This window comes from Tenrec ecaudatus, chromosome 9 (genome assembly GCF_050624435.1).
Source record: "Tenrec ecaudatus isolate mTenEca1 chromosome 9, mTenEca1.hap1, whole genome shotgun sequence".
Lineage (NCBI taxonomy): Eukaryota > Metazoa > Chordata > Mammalia > Afrosoricida > Tenrecidae > Tenrec > Tenrec ecaudatus.
Window position 1 is genome coordinate 33,934,032 of NC_134538.1, and position 24,017 is coordinate 33,958,048.

The window sequence follows — 24,017 nt, forward strand, 5'->3', positions numbered from 1 at the left end:
TTACGTAGCCACTGACCTGGGGCGCCCCAGCACTTAGCCTTAGGGAGCCACAGTACGGGGCGCCCAGCCCTTATGCTTTGGGAGCCCAAGGCCTGGGGCACCCCAGCCCTTAGGCTTAGGGAGCCCCAGGGCTGGGACGCCCCAGCCCTTAGGCTTAGGGAACCCAGGAGTGGGGCGCCGAAGCCCTTAGGATTTGGGAGCCCAACGCCTGGGGAGCCCCAGCCCTTAGGCTTTGGTAGCCCCAGACCTCAGGCGCCCCAGCCCTTAGGCTTAGGGATCCCCAGGCCTTGGGCGCCACAGCCCATCGGCTTAGGGAGCCTCAGGCCTGGGGCGCCCCCTCCCTTAGGCTTAGGGAGGCACAGGCCAGGGACGCCCCAGCTCTTAGGCTTTGGCATCCCCATGCCTGGGGCGCCCCATCCCTTAGGCTTAGGTAGCCCCAGACCTGGGGCGCCACAGCCCTTAGGCTTTGGGAGCCATAGGCCTGGGGCACCCTAGCCCTTCGGGTTAGGGAGCCCCATTTTGGCGCATCCCCGCCCTTAGGCTTAGGTAGCCCCTGGCCTGAGGCGCCCCAGCAGTTAGCCTTAGGGAGCCACAGTCCTGGGGCGCCCAGCCCTTAGGTTTTGGGAGCCCCAGGCCTGGGGTGCCCAAGCCCTTAGGTTTTGGGAACCCCAGGCTTAGGGCGCCCCAGCCCTTAGGCTTAGGGAGCACCAGGCCTGGGGCGCCCCAGCCATTAGGCTTAGTGATCCCAGGACTGGGGCGCCCCATCCCTTAGGATTTGGGAGCCCCAGGCATGGTGTGGCCCAGCCCTTAGGCTTGGGTAGCCCCACACCCGGGGAGCCCCAGCCTTTAGGCTTTGGGAGCCCCATGCCTGGGGCACCCCAGCCCTTCGGCTTAGGGAGCCCCTGACCTGGGGCGCCCATGCTCTTGGGCTTAGGTAGCTCCTGGCCTGGGGCACCCCAGTCCTTAGGCTTAGGGAGCCCCATGCCTGGGGCTCCCCAGCCTTTAGGCTTAAGGAGCCCCAGGCCTCGGGCACCCCAGCCCTTAGGCTTAAGGAGCCCCAGGCATCGGGCGACCCAGCCCTTAGGCTTAGGGAGTCCCAGGCCTGGGGCGCCCCAGCCCTTAGGTTAGGGAGCCCCAGGGCTGGGGCGCCCCAGCCGTTAGGTTTTTGGAGCCCCAAGTCTGGGGCACCCCAGCCCCTAGGCTTAGGGACACCCAGGCCTGGGGCGCCCCAGCCCTTAGGCTTTGGGTGCCCCAGGCCAAGGGCACCCCAGCCCTTAAGCTTAGGGACCTCTAGGCCTGGTGACCCCCAACCCTTAGACTTAGGGATCCCCTGGCCTGGGGCGCCCCAGCACTTACTCTTAGGGAGTCCCAGGCCTGGAGTGCGCCATCCCTAAGGCTTAGGGAGCCCCAGGTGGGGCGCCCCAGTCCTTGGGCTTTGGAATCCCCAGGCCTGGGGCGCTCCAGCGCTTAGGCTTTGGGATCACGAGGCCTGGGGCGACCCAGCGCTTAGGCTTTGGGAGCCCCAGGCCTGGTGCACCCCCGCCCTTAGACTTAAAAGCCCCAGTCCTGGGACACCCCAGCCCTTAGCCTTAGGGAGCCCCAGGCTGGGGCGCCCCAGCCCTTAGGCTTAGGGAGCCCCAGGCCTGGGGCGCCCTAGCCCTTAGGCTTAGGGAACCCAGGACTGGGGCGACCCAACCATTAGGATTTGGGAGCCCCATGCATGGGGAGCCCCAGACCTTCGGCTTAGGGAGCCGCAGGCCTGTGGCGCCCTCGCCCTCAGGCTTAGGTAGACCGTGGCCTGGGGCGCCCCAGCACTAAGGCTTAGGGAGCCACCGGCCTGGGGCATCCCAGCCCTTAGGCTTTGGGAGCCCCAGGCCTGGGGCGCCCCAGCCCTTTGCCTTAGGGAGCCCCAGGCATGTGGTGCCCCCGCCCTTAGCCTTTGGGAGCCCCAGCCTTGGGCGCCCAGCCCTTAGGTTTTGGGAGCCCCAGGCCTGGGGTGCCCCAGCCCTTAGGTTTTGGGAACCCCAGGCTTAGGGCGCCCCAGCCCTTACGCTTAGGGAGCCCCAGGCCTGGGGCGCCCCAGCCCTTAGGCTTAGTGAACCCAGGACTGGGGCGCCCAATCCCTTAGGATTTGGGAGCCCCAGGCCTTGGGCGCCCCAGCCCTTTGGCTTAGGGAGCCCCAGGCCTGGGGCGCCCCAGCCCTTAGGCTTAGTGAACCCAGGACTGGGGCGCCCCATCCCTTAGGATTTGGGAGCCCCAGGCATGGTGTGGCCCAGCCCTTAGGCTTGGGTAGCCCCACACCCGGGGAGCCCCAGCCTTTAGGCTTTGGGAGCCCCATGCCTGGGGCACCCCAGCCCTTCGGCTTAGGGAGCCCCTGACCTGGGGCGCCCATGCTCTTGGGCTTAGGTAGCTCCTGGCCTGGGGCGCACCAGCCCTTAGGCTTAGGGAGCCCCATGCCTGGGGCTCCCCGGCCTTTAGGCTTAAGGAGCCCCAGGCCTCGGGCACCCCAGCCCTTAGGCTTAAGGAGCCCCAGGCATCGGGCGACCCAGCCCTTAGGCTTAGGGAGCCCCAGGCCTGGGTCGCCCCAGCCCTTAGGTTAGGGAGCCCCAGGGCTGGGGCGCCCCAGCCGTTAGGTTTTTGGAGCCCCAAGTCTGGGGCACCCCAGCCCCTAGGCTTAGGGACACCCAGGCCTGGGGCGCCCCAGCCCTTAGGCTTTGGGTGCCCCAGGCCAAGGGCACCCCAGCCCTTAAGCTTAGGGACCTCCGGGCCTGGTGACCCCCAACCCTTAGACTTAGGGATCCCCTGGCCTGGGGCGCCCCAGCACTTAGTCTTAGGGAATCCCAGGCCTGGAGTGCGCCATCCCTAAGGCTTAGGGAGCCCCAGGCCTGGGGCGCCCCAGCCCTTAGGCTTTGGGATCCCCAGGCCTGGTGCGCTCCAGCCCTTAGGCTTTGGGATCACCAGGCCTGGGGCGACCCAGCGCTTAGGCTTTGGGAACCCAGGCCTGGTGCGCCCCCGCCCTTAGACTTAAAAGCCCCAGTCCTGGGGCACCCCAGCCCTTAGGCTTAGGGAGCCCCAGGCCTGGGGCGCCCTAGCCCTTAGGCTTAGGGTACCCAGGACTGGGGCGACCCAGCCCTTAGGATTTGGGAGCCCCATGCATGGGGAGCCACAGACCTTCGGCTTAGGGAGCCCCAGGCCTGTGGCGCCCTCGCCCTCAGGCTTAGGTAGCCCGTGGCCTGGGGCGCCCCAGCACTAAGGCTTAGGGAGCCACCGGCCTGGGGCATCCCAGCCCTTAGGCTTTGGGAGCCCCAGGCCTGGGGCGCCCCAGCCCTTTGCCTTAGGGAGCCCCAGGCATGTGGTGCCCCCACCCTTAGCCTTTGGGAGCCCCAGTCTTGGGGCGCCCAGCCCTTAGGTTTTGGGAGCCCCAGGCATGGGGTGCCCCAGCCCTTAGGTTTTGGGAACCCCAGGCTTAGGGCGCCCCAGCCCTTAGGCTTAGGGAGCCCCAGGCCTGTGGCGCCCCAGACCTTAGGCTTAGTGAACCCAGGACTGGGGCGCCCCATCCCTTAGGATTTGGGAGCCCCAGTCCTTGGGCGCCCCAGCACATCGGCTTAGGGAGCCTCAGGCCTGGGGCGCCCCCTCTCTTAGGCTTAGGGAGGCACAGGACAGGGACGCCCAGTCTTTAGGCTTTGGCATCCCCATGCCTAGGGCGCCCCATCCCTTAGACTTTGGTAGACCCAGACCTGGGGCACCATAACACTTAGGATTTGGGAGCCATAGGCCTGGGGCACCCCAGCCCTTCGGCTTAGGGAGCCCCAGTTTTGGGGCACCACCGCCCTTAAGCTTAGGTAGCCCCTGGCCTGTGGCGCCCCAGCATTTAGCCTTATGGAGCCAGAGTCCTGGGCGCCCAGCCCTTATGCTTTGGGAGCCCAAGGCCTGGGGCACCGCAGCCCATAAGCTTAGGGAACCCCAGGCTGGGGCGCCCCAGCCCTTAGGCTTAGGGAGCCCCAGTTTTCGGGCACCCCCGCACTTAGGCTTAGGCAGCCCCTGGCCTGGGGCGCCACATCCCTTAGGATTTGGGAGCCCCAGGCCTAGGGTGGCCCAGCCCTTAGCCTTAGGTAGCCCAAGACCCTGTAGCCCCAGCCTTTAGGCTTAAGGAGCCCCAGGTCTTGGGCACCCCAGCCCTTAGGTTTAAGGAGCCCCAGGCATCGGGCGACCCAGCCCTTAGGCTTAGGGAGCCCCAGGCCTGGGGCGCCCCAGCTCTTAGGCTTAGGTAGCCCCAGGGCTGGGGCGCCCCAGCCCTTAGGCTTTGGGAGCCCCAAGCCTGGGGCACCCCAGCCCCTAGGCTTAGGGACATCCAGGCCTGGGGTGCCCCAGCCCTTAGGCTTAGGGAGCCCCAGGCATCGGGCGACCCAGCCCTTAGGCTTTGGTAGCCCCAGGCCAGGGGCGCCCCAGCCCTTAGGCTTAGGGACCTCCAGGCCTGGTGACCCCCCAGCCCTTAGGCTTAGGGATCCCCAGGCCTTGGGCCCCTAGCCCATCGAATTAGGGTGCCTCAGGCCTGGGGCGCCCCCGCCCTTAGGCTTTGGCATCCCCATGCCTGGGGTGCCTCATCACGTAGGCTTAGGTAGCCCCAGACCTGGGGCGCCACAGCCCTTAGGCTTTGGGAGCCATAGGCCTGGGGCACCCCCGCCCTTCGGCTTAGAGAACCCCAGTTTTGGGGCGCTCCCGCCCTTAGGCTTCGGTAGCCCCTGGCCTGGGGCGCCCCAGCACTTAGCCTTAGGGAGCCACAGTCCAGGATGCCCAGCCCTTATGCTATGGGAGCCCAAGGCCTGGGGCGCCCCAGCCCTTAAGCTTAGGGAGCCCCAGGTCTGGGACGCCCCAGTCCTTAGGCTTAGGGAACCCAGGAGTGGGGCGCCGAAGCCCATAGGATTTGGGAGCCCCAGGCCTGGGGAGCCCCAACCCTTAGGCTTTGGTAGCCCCAGACCTCGGGCGCCCCAGCCCTTAGGCTTTGGGAGCCCCAGGCCTGGGGCGCCCAAGCCCTTTGGCTTAGGGATCCCAAGGCCTGGGGTGCCCCTGCCCTTAGCCTTTGGGAGCCCCAGGCCAGGGCCGTCCTAGCACTTAGGCTTAGGGAGCCCCAGGCCTGGGGCGACCCAGCCCTTAGGCTTAGGGATTCCCAGGCCTTGTGGGCCCCAGCCCATCGGCTTAGGGAGCCTCAGGCCTGGGGTTCCCCCGTCCTTAGGCTTAGGGAGGCACAGGCCAGAGACGCCCCAGCTCTTAGGCTTTGGCATCCCCATGCCTGGGGCGCCCCATCCCTTAGGCTTAGGGAGCCCCAGACCTGGGGCGCCACAGCCCTTAGGCTTTGGGAGCCAAAGGCCTGGGGCACCCCAGCCCTTCGGCTTAGGGAGCCCCAGTTTTGGGGCGCCCCCACCCTTAGACTTAGGTAGCCCCTGGCCTGGGGCGCCCCAGCACTTAGCCTTAGGGAGCCACAGTCCTGGGGCGCCCAGCCCTTAGGTTTTGGGAGCCCCAGGCCTGGGGTGCCCCAGCCCTTAGGTTTTGGGAACCCCAGGCTTAGGGCGCCCCAGCCCTTAGGCTTAGGGAGCCCCAGGCCTGGGGCGCCCCAGCCCTTAGGTTTAGTGAACCCAGGACTGGGGCTCCCCATCCCTTAGGATTTGGGAGCCCAAGGCCTGGGGTGGCCCAGCCCTTAGGATTAGGTAGCCCCCGACCCGGGGAGCCCCAGCCTTTAGGCTTTGGGAGCCCCATGCCTGGGGCACCCCAGCCCTTCAGCTTAGGGAGCCCCTGACCTGGGGCGCCCACGCTCTTGGGCTTAGGTAGCTCCTGGCCTGGGGCGCCCCAGCCCTTAGGCTTAGGGAGCCCCAGGCCTTAGGCGCCCCAGCCTTTAGGCTTAAGGGGCCCCAAGCCTCGGGCATCCCAGCCCTTATGCTTAAGGAGCCCCAGGCATCAGGCGACCCAGCCCTTAGGCTTAGGGAGCCCCAGGCCTGGGGCGCCCCAGCCCTTAGGTTAGGGATCCCCAGGGCTGGGGCGCCCCAGCCTTTAGGTTTTTGGAGCCCCAAGCCTGGGGCACCCCAGCCCCTAGGCTTAGGGACCCCCAGGCCTGGGGCGCCCCAGCCCTTAGGCTTTGGGATCCCCAGGCCTGGGGCGCTCCAGCCCTTAGGCTTTGGGATCACCAGGCCTGGGGCGACCCAGCGCTTAGGCTTTGGGAGCCCCAGGCCTGGTGCGCCCCCGCCCTTAGACTTAAAAGCCCCAGTCCTGGGGCACCCCAGCCCTTAGCCTTAGGGAGCCCCGGCTGGGGCGCCCCAGCCCTTAGGCTTAGGGAGCCCCAGGCCTGGGGCGCCCTAGCCCTTAGGCTTAGGGAACCCAAGACTGGGGCGACCCAGCCCTTAGGATTTGGGAGCCCCATGCATGGGGAGCCACAGACCTTCGGCTTAGGGAGCCCCAGGCCTGTGGCGCCCTCGCCCTCAGGCTTAGGTAGCCCGTGGCCTGGGGCGCCCCAGCACTAAGGCTTAGGGAGCCACCGGCCTGGGGCGTCCCAGCCCTTAGGCTTTGGGAGCCCCAGGCCTGGGGCGCCCCAGCCCTTTGCCTTAGGGAGCCCCAGGCATGTGGTGCCCCCACCCTTAGCCTTTGGGAGCCCCAGTCTTGGGGCGCCCAGCCCTTAGGTTTTGGGAGCCCCAGGCCTGGGGTGCCCCAGCCCTTAGGTTTTGGGAACCCCAGGCTTAGGGCGCCCCAGCCCTTAGGCTTAGGGAGCCCCAGGCCTGGGGCGCCCAAGCCCTTAGGCTTAGTGAACCCAGGACTGGGGCGCCCCATCCCTTAGGATTTGGGAGCCCCAGGCCTTGGGCGCCCCAGCACATCGGCTTAGGGAGCCTCAGGCCTGGGGCGCCCCCTCTCTTAGGCTTAGGGAGGCACAGGACAGGGACGCCCCAGTCTTTAGGCTTTGGCATCCCCATGCCTAGGGCGCCCCATCCCTTAGACTTAGGTAGACCCAGACCTGGGGCACCATAACACTTAGGATTTGGGAGCCATAGGCCTGGGGCACCCCAGCCCTTCGGCTTAGGGAGCCCCAGTTTTGGGGCACCACCGCCCTTAAGCTTAGGTAGCCCCTGGCCTGTGGCGCCCCAGCATTTAGCCTTATGGAGCCAGAGTCCTGGGCGCCCAGCCCTTATGCTTTGGGAGCCCAAGGCCTGGGGCACCCCAGCCCATAGGCTTAGGGAGCCCCAGGCTGGGGCGCCCCAGCCCTTAGGCTTAGGGAGCCCCAGTTTTCGGGCACCCCCGCACTTAGGCTTAGGCAGCCCCTGGCCTGGGGCGCCACATCCCTTAGGACTTGGGAGCCACAGGCCTAGGGTGGCCCAGCCCTTAGCCTTAGGTAGCCCAAGACCCTGTAGCCCCAGCCTTTAGGCTTAAGGAGCCCCAGGTCTTGGGCACCCCAGCCCTTAGGTTTAAGGAGCCCCAGGCATCGGGCGACCCAGCCCTTAGGCTTAGGGAGCCCCAGGCCTGGGGCGCCCCAGCTCTTAGGCTTAGGTAGCCCCAGGGCTGGGGCGCCCCAGCCCTTAGGCTTTGGGAGCCCCAAGCCTGGGGCACCCCAGCCCCTAGGCTTAGGGACATCCAGGCCTGGGGTGCCCCAGCCCTTAGGCTTAGGGAGCCCCAGGCATCGGGCGACCCAGCCCTTAGGCTTAGGGACCTCCAGGCCTGGTGACCCCCAGCCCTTAGGCTTAGGGATCCCCAGGCCTTGGGCGCCCTAGCCCATCGAATTAGGGTGCCTCAGGCCTGGGGCGCCCCCGCCCTTAGGCTTTGGCATCCCCATGCCTGGGGTGCCTCATCACGTAGGCTTAGGTAGCCCCAGACCTGGGGCGCCACAGCCCTTAGGCTTTGGGAGCCATAGGCCTGGGGCACCCCCGCCCTTCGGCTTAGAGAACCCCAGTTTTGGGGCGCTCCCGCCCTTAGGCTTTGGTAGCCCCTGGCCTGGGGCGCCCCAGCACTTAGCCTTAGGGAGCCACAGTCCAGGATGCCCAGCCCTTATGCTATGGGAGCCCCAGGCCTGGGGCGACCCAGCCCTTAGGCTTAGGGATTCCCAGGCCTTGTGGGCCCCAGCCCATCGGCTTAGGGAGCCTCAGGCCTGGGGTTCCCCCGTCCTTAGGCTTAGGGAGGCACAGGCCAGAGACGCCCCAGCTCTTAGGCTTTGGCATCCCCATGCCTGGGGCGCCCCATCCCTTAGGCTTAGGGAGCCCCAGACCTGGGGCGCCACAGCCCTTAGGCTTTGGGAGCCATAGGCCTGGGGCACCCCAGCCCTTCGGCTTAGGGAGCCCCAGTTTTGGGGCGCCCCCACCCTTAGACTTAGGTAGCCCCTGGCCTGGGGCGCCCCAGCACTTAGCCTTAGGGAGCCACAGTCCTGGGGCGCCCAGCCCTTAGGTTTTGGGAGCCCCAGGCCTGGGGTGCCCCAGCCCTTAGGTTTTGGGAACCCCAGGCTTAGGGCGCCCCAGCCCTTAGGCTTAGGGAGCCCCAGGCCTGGGGCGCCCCAGCCCTTAGGTTTAGTGAACCCAGGACTGGGGCTCCCCATCCCTTAGGATTTGGGAGCCCAAGGCCTGGGGTGGCCCAGCCCTTAGGCTTAGGTAGCCCCCGACCCGGGGAGCCCCAGCCTTTAGGCTTTGGGAGCCCCATGCCTGGGGCACCCCAGCCCTTCAGCGTAGGGAGCCCCTGACCTGGGGCGCCCACGCTCTTGGGCTTAGGTAGCTCCTGGCCTGGGGCGCCCCAGCCCTTAGGCTTAGGGAGCCCCAGGCCTTAGGCGCCCCAGCCTTTAGGCTTAAGGGGCCCCAGGCCTCGGGCATCCCAGCCCTTATGCTTAAGGAGCCCCAGGCATCAGGCGACCCAGCCCTTAGGCTTAGGGAGCCCCAGGCCTGGGGCGCCCCAGCCCTTAGGTTAGGGATCCCCAGGGCTGGGGCGCCCCAGCCTTTAGGTTTTTGGAGCCCCAAGCCTGGGGCACCCCAGCCCCTAGGCTTAGGGACCCCCAGGCCTGGGGCGCCCCAGCCCTTAGGTTTTGGTTACCCCAGGCCAAGGGCGCCCCAGCCCTTAAGCTTAGGGGCCTCCAGGCCTGGTGACCCCCAACCCTTAGACTTAGGGATCCCCTGGCCTGGGGCGCCCCAGCACTTAGTCTTTGGGAGTCCTAGGCGTGGAGTGCGCCAGCCCTAAGGCTTAGGGAGCCCCAAGCCTGGGGCGCCCCAGCCCTTAGGCTTTGGGATCCCCAGGCCTGGGGCGCTCCAGCCCTTAGGCTTTGGGATCACCAGGCCTGGGGCGACCCAGCCCTTAGCCTTAGGGAGCCCCAGGCCTGGGGCGCCCCTGCCCTTAGGCTTAGGGAGCCCCAGGCCTGGGGCGCCCTAGCCCTTAGGCTTAGGGAACCCAGGACTGGGGCGCCGCAGCCCTTAGGATTTCACCATATTATTCCATCTATCTGCGGAGCAAACGATCTGGGAAGCTAAACTATATGACGAAGAACATGGTATCAGAATTAGAGGAAGACTCATCAACAACCTGTGACGTGCAGATAACACAACCTTGTTTTCTGAATGCTAGAACAACTTGAAGCATTTATTGGTGAAGATCAAGACTACAACCTTCGGTATACATTACCCTTCCTCATAAGGAAAACAACAATTCTTGCAACCGGACCAATAAGCAACATCAAGGTAAATGGCGAAAAGATGGCTGTTAGTTAGCAAAGATTTTATTTTGGTTAGATCCACAATTAATGTCCATGAGAGTAGCAGTCAAGAAACCAAGCATTGGGAATATTTGCTGCAAAATATCTCTTTAAGGATTTAAAGAGCAAAGCTGCCACTTTTAACACTAACATGAACCTGAGCCAAGCCATGGTATTTTCAGTCGCCTCATATGCATGTGAAAACTGGACAATGAGTAAGGAAGAGAGCAGAGGAATTGCTACATTTGAATTATGGCATTGGCAATGAAAATAACATGGACTCAAGAGGGACAAATAAATCTGTTTTGGAAGAAACACATCCAGAAAGCTGCTTAGAAATTAGGGTGATGAGAAGTTGTCTTACTTTGGGCATGTTATCAGGAGGGACCAGTCGCTGGAGAAGGACATCATGCTTGGCAGAACAGAGAGTCAGTGACAAAGAGAGAGACTCAATGAAATGCAATGACACTGTGGACATAGCAACAGGACTGGACAGTGTCTTGTTCTTTTGTACATGGGTGACTGTGAGTCAGAATCAACTCAACAGTACTAACAACAACAATGTCAATATGTTTGTGTGTTGTACAGTGTGCTTTTTTCTGTCATTGATTTTTACCTTCACCCCATTTTGATCAGAGAAAATACTTAGTATGATTTCAATCTCTTAACATTGCTTCACGATCCCACACAGAGAAAGACTCGTGTGTACTAATGTATGTTGTGCTCTTTTGAAGTGTAGGCTGTTATCCGTTAACTTCGATTGCTTTCTAGTGCCGCTCAGGTCCCCTGCTGCCTTGTGGATCTGCTTTCTAGATGTTCTGTCCAATATTTTGTGGCCTAATGAAGTCTCCAACTCTTATTATGGTACTATTGGAGGCTCGCTTCAATGCTATCAGTACTTGTTTCATATATGGGGTGTCGTAATATTGGGTGCGCATATATTATGATTGTTAAAGCTTCTTGATGAATCGGTCTGTTTATCTCTATATAATGTTCATCTTTATATCGTCTGACAGATTTTGTCCTCAAACCTACTTTGTCTGATCACCACTGCAGTTGCCTTTTGGTTATTATTTACATGGAATATTTTCCCCATCTTTCCACTTTCAACCTATTCATGTCTTTGGATCTAAGGTATATCTTTTGTAAACAGCATATAGGTGGATCTCTCTCTTTTCAGCCCATTCTGCCATTCTCTACCTTTTGATGGCATACTTAATACATTTATCTTCGCTTTAATTACTGCTAAGAATTACTTTTGCCATTCTGATACTGTGTGTGTGTGTCTAAGAATTACTTTTGCCATTCTGTTACTGTGTGTGTGTCTTAAGCCTTTTTTCAGCTATCCTTTGTGCTGCTACTTCTGGGTTGTGGGCTTGTTGTAATGAGCTTTTCTGGTTCCCTTCCCCCTTCCTTTTGTGTATGTTTTTAATGTATTTTCTTAGTTGTTACCATGAACATTACAGTAAACAGCTTGTATTTATACCATTCTAGGATAAGTTGGTACCAATTTAACTTCGGCAATTTAGAAATTCCGTCTCTACCACTCCTTCCTGCCTCTTGCTTTTTGTTTTATGTCTTTTTTATATATACTTTTAAAAAAGTTTTATTGATATAAAATTCATATATCATACACTTCCATAGTTCGGTCACTTTTAAAAAAGAGTTGTACATGTGTCATCATAATAATCATTTCTAATGCTCCCTGCTTCCCCAGCATTCATTGTTTGCTCCCCAAATCTCCTCTGTTTTATGTCTTTCTATATCATGTACCCTGTGACATAATTTAATCCTTGTTTTTAATGTATTTGCCATTTTAAAACATGAAGGATAAAATATTAGAATTATCGAGCATAAATATCTTGTTACTAGCCCATATACTTGTCCATACATTGCCCTTTGTTAAGGGGGTCTTTTTAAAAATTTAAATTGTATTTTATTGGGGGCTCTTACAGCTCTTATCACAATCCATAAATATATCCATTTTGTCAAACACATCTGTGCAGATGTTGTCATAATCTTTTTCAAAGCATTTTCTTTCTACTCGAGCCCCTGGAATCAGCTTCTCATTTTCCCCTCCTCTCCTCCCCCCCAACTTCCCCCATGCCCCCTTGATAATTGATAAATTCTTCTCTATTTTGATATTTTACACTGATTGCTGTCTGATTTCACCCACTTTTCTGCTGCCCGTCCCCGTGGGATGGGGCCATACGTTGATCATTGTGATCGGTTCCCCCTTACTCCCCCCTCTGGGAGTGTCTTTCTTTCTATATATAGATTTGCATTATTTCTAGTGTCTTTTCTCTTCCATTGACAGAACTTCCACTTGTATTTTTTTATCCATAAAGGTATTTTTTTGTACCCACGCATGGCTGAATTCTCAGATCACCCAGTCTTTCCTCCAAGGAACCTGTGGCTGGCCTCAAAACACACCAGTCCTTCCTGGAGAGCCCGTCCCCTCTGCCTTCACTTCCTAGTGCTGCTGCAGCAACAGTGCCACAAGTGACCGCTACGGAGAGCAGGCATGTGCCTTCTCACAGTTCTGGATGCGCCAAGTCCACATCAGGACTGTCGGCGTCCTTCCTGGTGGGTACTGTCCTTTGGATCTTGATCCTCACATACATCTGTGCTCCCTAGTAGGTGCCTGCCTCTCTGTCCAATCTGCTCTCGTTGTAACTGAGAAATAGTGAGGTTTAGGACCCCTGATACATTGATATGACTTCATTAACATGACAGAGAAGATGAGTAGAGGGTCAGGATTCCAGTGCGTATTTTGGGAGTACACAATTTAATCTATCACACTCTCCCTCATTCTAAGTCCAAGACGTTGGGGGGCGGGTATTGAGTTCACCCCGCAAGGGTAGTATAGTCTCTAGGCTAGACCATTATAGCATAAAGTTTCCCTTCTCTGTTTTTAGTCAAGCCAAGTCAAGCCAATCAGAATCTGCAAGGCTCAATGTGGATATTGGTTGTTTGGCTTACTGGACTTACCTTTTCCTTTGTTGCTGAGCTGGGGTCACCATCTAATGATGACAAGACTAGGAAACCACATGGTGGAGAACAGACTTGAGACACTGGCACCTGGAGTCATCCTCTGACGCCCTGATCACACTGCGCCTGAACCTTATCGCTGCTGTTCTTCATGTCTCACCGAGTGGGTGGCACCCTCCCCTCGGGGAGGCACTGGAATGGTGGAGGGGCCTGCAAAGGCAGACGCTGACGCTGGATCCTGAATTATGGTTATTATGAAAGTTTTCCTTGCCAAGGAGCACTGAGTAATTTTTTTCCCCCTGAAAAGGGATCGGTAAGCCAAAATAAGTTTGGGAATCTATGAGCTAGATGAACCAATCAATCCACTTTTGGCTTCAACCAGTCTGAGTTAGGTTCTCTGTAACTCACAAACCAGAGAGGCCGCACTGGTTCTCTCTTGTCCACCTCACATCCATCTACTTCTGCACTAATGAGCCCACGGCAGGGTCACAGCTCCCCTGCTGTTGATCTAAATACCGCGCTCTGCTCTTACTCTGCAGGATGAGAACTGCACACGCTTCAGTGAAAGTCAAGAAACTCTTTTCCAGCAGTCTGAGCTCCCGCCTCCTCGGTCCCTCCAAACAGGCGCGTCCCAGATGTTCCCAGCAGACCCGCAAACTGGCATCTGGCTTCCATGCGGGGCACCAGAGCAGTTCTCTTGCAGGGAAGGCAGCCTGCTTCAGGCAGGACCAAGGGGACAGGACATTCTGTGTCCCAATGTGTTGACCGAACTGACCGCGTTCACCCCTGCCAGCATGTCTCCGGAGGTCAAGAGCGTGCATGCCATGTTTGGAAGCCTAGCACACCTGGCAAGTAAGGCAAGGGAGAGAGGAGGTTAAAACAAGGGCTCAGGTGTCAGCCAGGGCTGGATTCAAATCTTCATGTCAATCTCTAGGCAGAAAGTCGTATCGCCAGGGCAAGTGACCGAGCCCCCAAGGCCAAAGTTAACCCATCTGCAAAGTGGAGATAGCAGTATCGACCTGACAGAGCATTTGGGGGTACTGAATTAAATAATATACAATGTGTATGGACTGGAGTAATCATCTAATACATGGGAGGAATAATGATAGCGATAATTATTATCATTATTGCAGCCATAAAGGGAAATGAAGTCCTGATGTAGGCCGCAACTTGGATAAGCCCTGAGCACAGCATGCTGAGAGAAATAAGTCAATAACAACGCCATCAATACTATATGATCTCACTTATATGACATAAGCAGACAGGTAGGAGCCAAAAATTATGAAAGGTTACCAGGGGCTGTGCGGAGGAGGGAAGAAGGAGTTTCTTCTTGAGGGCAATACATTTATGTCTATTGTGATGGAATATTGAGGAAACGGTTGTCAGAGGCGGTGGTTAAACTACAAAACCTGCCCATTGGCATCGGGTCGGTTCTGACTCACAGCGACCCTACAGGACAGAGCAGACCTGGCCCTGTGGGTTTCCAAGGTTACAAACCTTTACAGGAGAGGAAAGGCTCACCTGTCTCCTGTGACAGTAGTGGTACAAGAGAAACAATGTAATCACGTCATGGGCTCGGACATGTGGACATTGTGTTGTTGAACATTTTGGTACATGGTTTTCATTCCAGTAAAAAAGAGGTAAAAATCGTCACAATCATTATTCAATCTCTCTTACCCAGGCGGCCCTGGTAACTGGGAAGGGTTTAAAAACTAGAGTTGAGAGAAGCTCGCTGCAATCAGACTTTCCAAATCAGGCGCATGGTATGAAGAGCTCACTGCCATTGAGTCGATTCTGACCCCCGGTGGCCCTATGGGACAGGGCGACCTGCCCCCGTGGCGTTCTGAGACTGTCCCTCTTTACAGGAGTAGAAAGCCTCGTCTTTCTTCCGGAGCATGGGCTTAGGGTCAGGTAAACTTGCATTCCAATCTGACTCTCTCTTTTATGAGCTTTTAGCAGTGAATAAGCCACAAGGGCGACCTTTCTGAGCCTCCATTGCCTCGGCTGTAAAATGGGCAAAATAAAACCTATCTTTGAGACTTGTGAGCAGGTAACCAGCTAAGGCCTGACCCCTGGGAATGGCAGGTACATCGATGGCGTGACTGCGGGCGGGTCATGCAAGTGGCGGCCATGATTATGTAAGCCCAGGAATGAGGCTGTCATTCTCTTTATCTCCCATGCGTTCACGTGTTCCTGAGACAAGGGATAGAATGTATGTGGAGAAAAGAGGAAGAGGAAGCCAAAAAGAGGAAGAGTGAGAAAAGAGCCGGTGCTCCCGGGGAAGAGCTCTGTGGGCGAGGCTGTCTTCCTGGAGGACTTTCTGTGTGGACTGCTTGCTGCAGGCTGGGAGCCGGCCCCGCGACAGGAGGCCACTGGGAACTGGCATGCCTTTTATTTGGGCCAAGTTCCTTGACCCCGGATGTGGCTTCCCTGAGCCATCTGTCTGAGCTGTAAAATGAGACTGTTCCAATGTGCCTCTTTCACGGGATGGTCATGCAGGTTAAATGAACATGGATGCACCTTAAAAATTCCCTTCCAGCCCCATCAGGCTATAACAGTCCACGGGGTGAGTCCTTCCATTTCACAGTGTACGTCCAACATGTGAAACTCTCTGCTTCGGCCTGTGCAGATGGATAGGGCTGCGGCCCAGAATTTCGTGTGCCCAGTGTTCCCTGAGTGGGAGGGCACGTGAGTTGGCACTGGCACAAGACACACCTGAGCATGACTTTCAGGTGGGAGACCTTGGGCAGGTCACTTAGGATACTCTGGAATCTCCCTTTGTTCATGGGCACTCGAGGGTTGTCGTGAGGCCTAAATGAGCAATGGGCTTCATTTTAAGGCACTCGGGGTCATGCCTGGCGTGTTCTTACGTCTCCATGAGCTTTATTTTACCACTGAAAGAGGAGAAACAAATCAGAAACCCAGGGATCTGCAAGAGCACACCCTACCAGCTGTCATCAAGTTGGTTCTGGCGCATGGTGGCCCATGCGTGTTGGAGTGAACTGCTCTCTGTGTTTTTCGACGGCTGAGGTTTTGGAAGTAGATCATGTTTTCATCTAAGGCGTCTCTGGGTAGACTTGAACCTCCAGCCTTCCAGGAAGCAGCCAAGTGTTTAGTCATTTACACTACCCTGTTACTCACCCCTGAGTCTAACCCGAGTTCTAGAAATGCACCCTTGACCGTCCAAGAGACAGTCTGATTTTCAAATGAACTGCTCTCCTTTCATTTAACAATAATTGATTGGCCCGGAAGGGCCGAGTGTGGACTCTGATGGTTGGAAGACATTTGAGGTAGCTGTGGCCCCAGGAGACGTGGGCTCTGAGAGATGCCAGGGAGGCCAAGTGGGCAGCGCTCCAAGGGGTTTGGACACCCACAGCTCAGTGTATGGCTCCATTGGGTCTTCTGGAGCTGCCGCTGGGGCCCTTCTTTGACTAATCGTTTGGTAGCAATATCACTATCTTCAAAGTGAACCGTCCACACTGGATACAAAATCTTTAAGTCATCACCCTCTATGTCCAACTTCTAGATCTGACTTCTGGAATTCTTCATTCCTCAGGAGCACCTTCCAGCATAACCCACGGGTGCCCCAGTGCTCTGCTTTATTGGCCTTGTTGAGGGTTGGGGTGGGGGACTGGAAACTCATGTTGAGCATCAAAAGACAAGAGTCCTTGAGAAGCCAGTCTTGATGGGGTGGGGTCTCGGGGACCAGAGGCTCCTGGGACAGTGGGCTCTGTCCTCTGTAAAGTCTCCTGTTGTGATACTACAGGGCTGTAATTAAATGGCCGAAGCTCTGAAAAAACTTCCTATCGTGCTAATCCAAAATGAAAGTTGCCTGGCCCTGGTGCCCAGAGCCTGCAGACATACATGTTACTAGTCTGGAGGCTCCAGCAGAGAGCACGCACAGTAAAGGGAGGTACCCCACTGACATCAAGTACGCACAGACTCAGCCTTCCATAGTGAGAGGGCGCATCCTTCCCCCCCCAGGCTCCACTCAGCCAGGAAGAGCAGGTCCAAGACCTGCTGCCCGGGGTATGAGACATTCAAACGGGAAGTCTAGGAGGGCTGGAGGTGGCGGGGCTGGAGAATCTGCTTCAAGAATGGCTTCTTTCTTTCTTTTTAAATCATTTTACTGGGGGCTAGTACAGCTCTTATCACAATCCATACATCCATACATCATGTCAAACACATTGTACATATGTTGCTGTCATCATTTTCAAAACATTTGCTTTCTACTTGAGCCCTTGGTATCAGCTCCTCATTTTTTCCCTTTCTTCCTTCCACCACCCTCCCTTGATAATTTATAAATTATTTTTTTCATGTCTTATACCGATGTCTCCCTTCACCCACTTCTCTTTTGTCCATCTCCAAGGGAGGGGGTTATATGTAGATCATTGTGATCAGTTCCTCCTTTCTCCCCCCACCTTCCCTTTACCCTCCTGGTACTGCTACTCTCATTATTGGTCCCGAGGGGGTTATCTGTCCTGGATTCCCTGCATTTCTGGATCTTATCTGTGCCAGTGTACGTGCTCTGATCTAGCCGGATTTGTAAGGTAGAATTGGGATCATGATAGTGGGTGGGAAGGAAGCATTAAAGAACTAGAGGAAAGTTGTATGTTTCCTTGGTGCTATACTGCACCCTGACTGGCTCATCTCTTCCTTGGGACCCTTCTCTAGGGGGTTGTCCAATTAGCTACAGATGGGCTTTGAGTCTCCATTCTGCACTCTCCCTCATTCACATTAATATGATTTTTTTGTTCTGGCTGTTTGATGTCTGATACCTTATCCCATCGACACCTCATGATCACACAGGCTGGTGTCCTTCTTCCGTGTGGACTTTGTAGCTTCTCAGCTAGATGGTTGCTTGTTTACCTTCAAGTATTTAAGACCCCGGACACTATATCTTTTGATAGTCAGGCACCATCAGCTTTCTTCACCACATTTGCCTGTGCACCCATTTTGTCTTCAGTGATTGTTTGGGAAGGTGAGCGTCACGGAATGCCAGGTTATTAGAACAAAGTGTTCTAGGATTGAGGGAGTACTTCAGTAGTGGCCCAATGTCCATCTGCTACCTTACTACTTAACATATAAATATATGTACATAGATCTATTTCTCCATTGTCATATATAAATATATTTACACATGTACATGCCTATATTTGAACCTCTATAAGTGGTCTTTGCCTCCTAGCTCTTTCCTCTGTTTCCTTCACTGTCCTCTTGTAGAGATGGCGTCTTTCAACTCCCAACTTGTACGTCTATTTGTCCCTGCTTTTGCCCAGAGCATGGAGTCATTGGCGGCACAGAGGTAGAATTCTCGCTGTCTTGGAGGCGGGGGCGGGGGGCCGGGGGGGCGGTGGTGGAGATCTGGTTTGATTCCCAGCGAATGCACTTCAAGGGCAGCCACCCTGCTCCAGTAAGTGGACGCTTGCTTGCTCGCTTTCATGATTCTGAGCAACTTTCTGCTGAGCTTCTAGACCAACACAGACTAGGAAGAAAGGCCTGGAGATCTATGTTGGAAAATCAGCCATGAAGAACCCTGTGGATCACAAGGGTACAACTACAACTGATCATGGGGATCTCGCAGGACCAGGAAACAGTTTCATTCAGCTGTGTGTGGAATGGCCTTCCGTGGTGGTAGGAGGACGGTGAGGGGACTGGACAGCAGCCAGTCACAGCAGAGCCGGGCATGGAGCTCAGCCATGCCTCTCCTGCTCGCTGCTGCACATCCACCCACTGAAAACAGCACTGACTCTCCCGTCCTATCAAACGTCTTCTTTTCTAATAGCTTACTGTGCTTTAGGTGAGAGTTTACATAGCAATGGGTTTTCTAATCCATGCTCCATACACACATTGTTCCCTGACATAGGATGCAATTCCTGTAATGTGTCAACACTCCCCCCATTTCCTTCCTCTCTCTATCAGGTTTTTCTGTCCCTCCTTGTCTTCTCATTTTTGATTTGGGGCAAATGCTACCCTTTTTGTCCCAGTTGATCGATCAAAGAAGCACAGTATTCGTGGGTATTGTAGTTTATTTTACAGTCCTGTCTATTATCTGGCTGAAAGGGGTCTTGGCCTGTCCCACTTCAGCTCAAGAAGCTGTAGTCACTTCCCAAGGTATGGCATCAGACCCTCTGCCTGGGTCTAGGTCTCATGATCTTCCCCGCCTCCTCCAATCTGCATTCGCTCTACATGCGTGCTTGCTTTGCCGCTCTAGTCCCCTCACCTCCTGCCACCACTTCTCGGTAGGAGGAACCTGGTGGCACAATGGTGAGGCACTCAGTTTCTAACCCAAAGATGAGCAGTTCAAATCCATCGGCTGCTCAGTAAGAGAAAGCTAGGCAGTTCGCTTCTGTAAAGATCAAAAAGACAAAAGCAAAACTCCCAACACGCTGCTCATGCATCACATCCCACTGCAGAGATTCCTGCTTTGGATGCTCTATAAGACAGTTCTACTTGATCTTATAGGGTTGCTAGGAGTCGGAATTGCTCATAAAAATTAGCAATATTTTCATTCTATCTTTGTTTTTGTTCTCTTCTATTAAATGGCACTCCAACCCCAAGCCCAAACTCCTTGCTGGTGGAGTCCCTTCGCACAGAGAGGTGGTGAGTTTGAACTTCTGACCAGGGCTCCTTAAAATGATGCTCCTGACTCTGCTCAACTCAACTCCCTGCCATCAAGTCAGTTCGGACGCACCACAGCCTACAGAACAGGGTGGAATTGTCCTTGTGGATTTCCAAGGCCTCGTCTTTCTCCCATGGAGCAACTGGTGGGTTTGAACTGCTGGCCTTGCTGTTAGCAGCCCAACATTTAACCCACCACACCAGCCAGGGATCCTTTAAAATGGCACAAAATGTGCCTATGGCATGAGTTGCTTTTCGTGAGGATTCAACGAGAACAATGCATGTGTCACAGTGCCGGCCCTTATACTTTATATCCAACGATATAAGATTGCATATCATTTGCCTACTTGACAAATAGCACATTTTTCAGACAGCTCAACATTGTTCGTTGTGCCCTTTTAATTTTTTTGGATGGCACCTTTTGTGTTTGCTGGTTGCTTGTTCTTTAGTTGGCACCGTTCTGCTTGGCCTTGGCCCTGTGCCACCATGCACGGTGGTGAGCGAAGTGGTAAGGGCTGTGCCAGGGCCACTGAGTAGCAGTTCCAGGAGACCGCATTGGCTCAACAGGAGTTTTCTAACCAGGAGCGAGCTGCCTCCACCCGAAGAGCTCCCTGTTCCTGGAAAGAATTCTACTCCAGGCCAACTATCACCTGGGGAGCACCTAGCACAGTTTCAGCACTGTCCCCTGTGGGAAGAATTATTTTTTTCCTTCCTTTGAACATTTGGATGATGGTTTTATAGAGAACAGTAGTTTCTTATGCAATGATTCACATGCATTTTGCTTCGAGACCTTAGCTGTAAGCCACTCAATGTAACAGCTTCTTCTACATTTCTCCCTGGGCTCCCTGTCTCCACGTCCCCATCTGTCTGCCCCCTGCTGCCTCCTGAACTTGGCTTTTGGGAAAATGCTGCCTTTTCGGTGTACTCTGGTTGGTAGTTCTGAGGGCATGTTCCTCATGGGGGCTCACTTTATTTTTATTATTTTTAAACAGCTTTATTGGCACTTCATCCACGTATACAGTCCAGCAGTTCAATTGTGTCCAGAAGAGTTGTACAGTCATCACCACAATCAATCTTCTTCCTTGTACTCATTGCTATTAGTGTTGTTGTTATTATTATTATTTTTAATTTTGATGAAAATATACGGAACAAAACATCCTGTAGTTCAATAGCTTCTACATGTATCATTCAATGCCATTGATTATACTCTTCATGTAGTGTAACAATTATTGATATCATCTTCCAAATTATTCTCCCACCATTAACAAACTCAGCCCCCAAGCCAACACTCTTCCTCCTAATATCTGTCAACTTTAGTTTCTTTTAATTTTTTAGTAGCTTTCGTGGTATAAAATTCACATATCACGCACTTTCATAGTTAAGTCACTTTCAAAAAGAGTTGTGTATGCATCATTACAGTTAGTTCTAGTGGTTTCTTTCCCCTCCTGCATCGATTGTTTGCTCCCCAACTTCCCTCATCCTCCCTATCCCATCTCCCCCCCCCCCCCCATGCCTTATCGACCATTGCATCCGTTACTGTGTCCAGTAACTCCTTCTGCACTTCATGAACTGGGAAACCTAGCAAAACATACAAAGCAAAACCAACACGAAACAGGAGAAAAGAATAATAACATAAGGATAAAGATAAAAATAAAGGATAAGAGAGAAAAGACCACAAACAATATTCTTAAAAACCAGAGAAGACATTTCTGTTGTGGAACAAGTGGTAAATATTTAAGCCTAAAGCCAATTCAGGTTGGGACAAGAGGAAGGCCAATTGACCAAGTATCCTATTATACCCTGGTTCAGTCCTCCATAATCAAGTTTACAATAGTCTCTGTCTGCCTGATGGTACAGCTAAAGTTTGACTCCTTCGTCTGTGGCTCGAGGGGATCTGCCAGTGGCCTAATCTGACCAGATACTCTGGAGACGGGTCTTGGGCTCCCACTGTCCTCCAGAGCCTTCTACAAATTGGGTGCTCACAATTTAAGCTCTGATACTTTTCCCTGTATCATGTTTGGATTTTGTTATTGTCATCTTTGGATCCCACAGGCTGATGTGCTTCTTCAATACGGACTTAGTTGATACCTAGATGGCTGCTTGTTTGTTTGGTTTTTGTTTTTTTTCAGGGTTTTAAAGCAAGCTCTGGCTAGTTTTGTTTATTTCTGGTTTGTTTTAAAATTAAACCATTTATTTTTATTTTAATAAATCATTTTATTGGGGACTCTGATAGCAATCCATGCATCAATTGTATCAAGTACATTTGTACATATGTTGCCATCATCATTTCCAAAACATTTTCTTTCTACTTGAGCCCTTGGTATCAGCTCCTCTTTTTTATCCCTCCCTCCCCCACCCTACCACCCTCATGAACCCTTGATAATTTATAAATCAATTTTCTTATCATATTTTACACCATCTGCTGTCTCCCTTCACCCACATTTGTTTTTCTCCTCCTGAAGGGTGGCAGTTGGGGTTTTAAGATGACCATTGGGATCAGTTCCCCTTTTCTCCTCCTCCTCCTGCCTCACCTTCCCCTACCCTCATGGTATCACTACTCTCATGATTGGTCCTGAGGGGTTGTATGTCCTGCATTCTGTGTGTCGAGAGCTCTTATCTGTATCAGTGCACAGGCTCCAGTTTAACCGGATTTGTAAGGTAGAACTGGGGTCATGATGGAGGTGTGTGGGTGAGGGGGAAGGAAGCATTAAATAACTAGAGGAAAGTTGTGTGTTTCATCGGTGCTATATTGCACCCTGGCTGGCTCGTCCCTTCCTTGCGACCCTTCTGTGAAGGGATGTCCAATTGTGTACAGATGGGCTTTGGGTCTCCACTCTGATGCCTGATACCTCTGGCCAGTTTTATTGGGAGAAAAGAGGGCAGGATTTCTTTTCGCCCTCAGCTCTGGCACGTTCTCACGTGATCAGCACCCCCGGGTCGACCATGGCCGTGTGCACGCTCTGCAGGACTTGTCGCCCATGTTACGGCCACTGCAGTGACGGCCACCGGTGTGGGCCGACGTGGTGCAGTACTCGATTTCGGGTTTCCTCTAGGCTGGGCGGTCATTGGCCACAATGACCAGTTTCACTCTGCCCTGCCCGACCATCTTCAGCGTCTGCTTGTGGCCCAGCATGTATTTCCCATTTTTCACGAGTTGAAGCCCGGAGTTGATGGACTCCAGCGACTTTTCTGTCTTCTTTGCTGCCCCATCTTCCAGTCTTAGGTGTGGGGTTCCCCAGCCAAGAGCAGCCGTCCAGATGGCCGAGAAGGGAGAAACAGCTGATGGCAGCTTGAATACAAGCCCTTCAGACCGCACACACTATCGCAATTGTTAGCTGGCCGCCAGCGCTTTCTTCCCACACTGTGCTGGAGCAGCCTTCTCTTCCGTGATCGCTTCGTGATGGCCAGGATCGAGTAGGACCTTGTTACCAGAAATCACTGTGCCTGGATTGGGCATAGAATTCAGTGGGTGCCCAGAATCCATCTGTTTGTCCACGGGTTACAGACCACTCTGGTTTACTTTGGTGGTTACAGATGACTCTGGTTTACTTATGACAAAAACCAAGAAGAAGAAGAAAAACAACAAGAAAACAACCCTCCCCCCAACTAAAAATAAAACAAACAGAACAGAAAAACATCACTCCCCTGGGGCACAGGGCGATTTCATTGATAACATCAATAATTCATCTAATGGCTTATAACGGTAAGGTACTCCTGATAGGAAGAGTTTATTGAGTATATTTCAGCTGCGAGCTGCAGTCCTTGAGTTGCTGCTTTGTGCAGATTGATTTCTTAATTGATGGAGCTCTGTTTACATTGAGCATGGGGGTTAGTGCTAGGGGAAATTTCCTGTAACATTCTTTACATTAACATTCTTTTACCTATTAGATTAATACCTATCGTATTAATGCAAGGGGAGCATTGATGTATTACATATATGGTGACTCTGGGTCTCCGTTCATTGGATACCCACTAAGCCAGGGGCCCCACCCAAGGTCCAATGACAACCATTTCCACAGTCTTGTCATGAGCACGCTTTGTTTCCTCTCCCAACAGGGAAATTCAGTCCTAAATCTAAGGGTACGGGTAGTTTTGAGGTAGGGCCCAGTCCATTCAGTTGAGCTTCCACATGGAGTCCTTCTGGTGTGGCCCTTGGGGCATGCCATGCTCCCTGTAAGGCCAGCGTCTAAGGTCATTATCGTGCTTAGTCCATGGTGTGGTTCACTGAGGGCTGGGGGAAAGCGTGTTCAAAGGGTCTACCCAGGAACAGAGAACTGGGTTTTTTCTCCCCTTAGCTTTCCTACAATTGCTATGTAGCACCCCTTCCCGACGTGAGGTTCCTCCTCCCCATTTACCACCATACCCACCATCAGAAACGTGTTTCCTCTGAAATACTGATGCTCCCCTCCCCTGGTGATTTTCCAGTGAGATTCTCCTCTAATTCCTATTGGGGGAGGGGGGACGGGGCACCTTTATAGGTCTGTCTGTTCTTTGACTAAAAGGGTATCTCTAGGTGTGGGTTCAGTTCCAGGTCTGAGAGGTTTTTAGGAGCCATAGGTGCTACCAGATTGGTAAACCCGGTCTTTTTTAATGATTCTGAATTTTACCCAGCATTTTTTACCCACTCTGTCCAGGGCCTTCTGTGTGATCCTGATAAAGGTGGTTATTGGGTAGCTGGGCACCATCTAGTCCCTCTGGTCTCCGT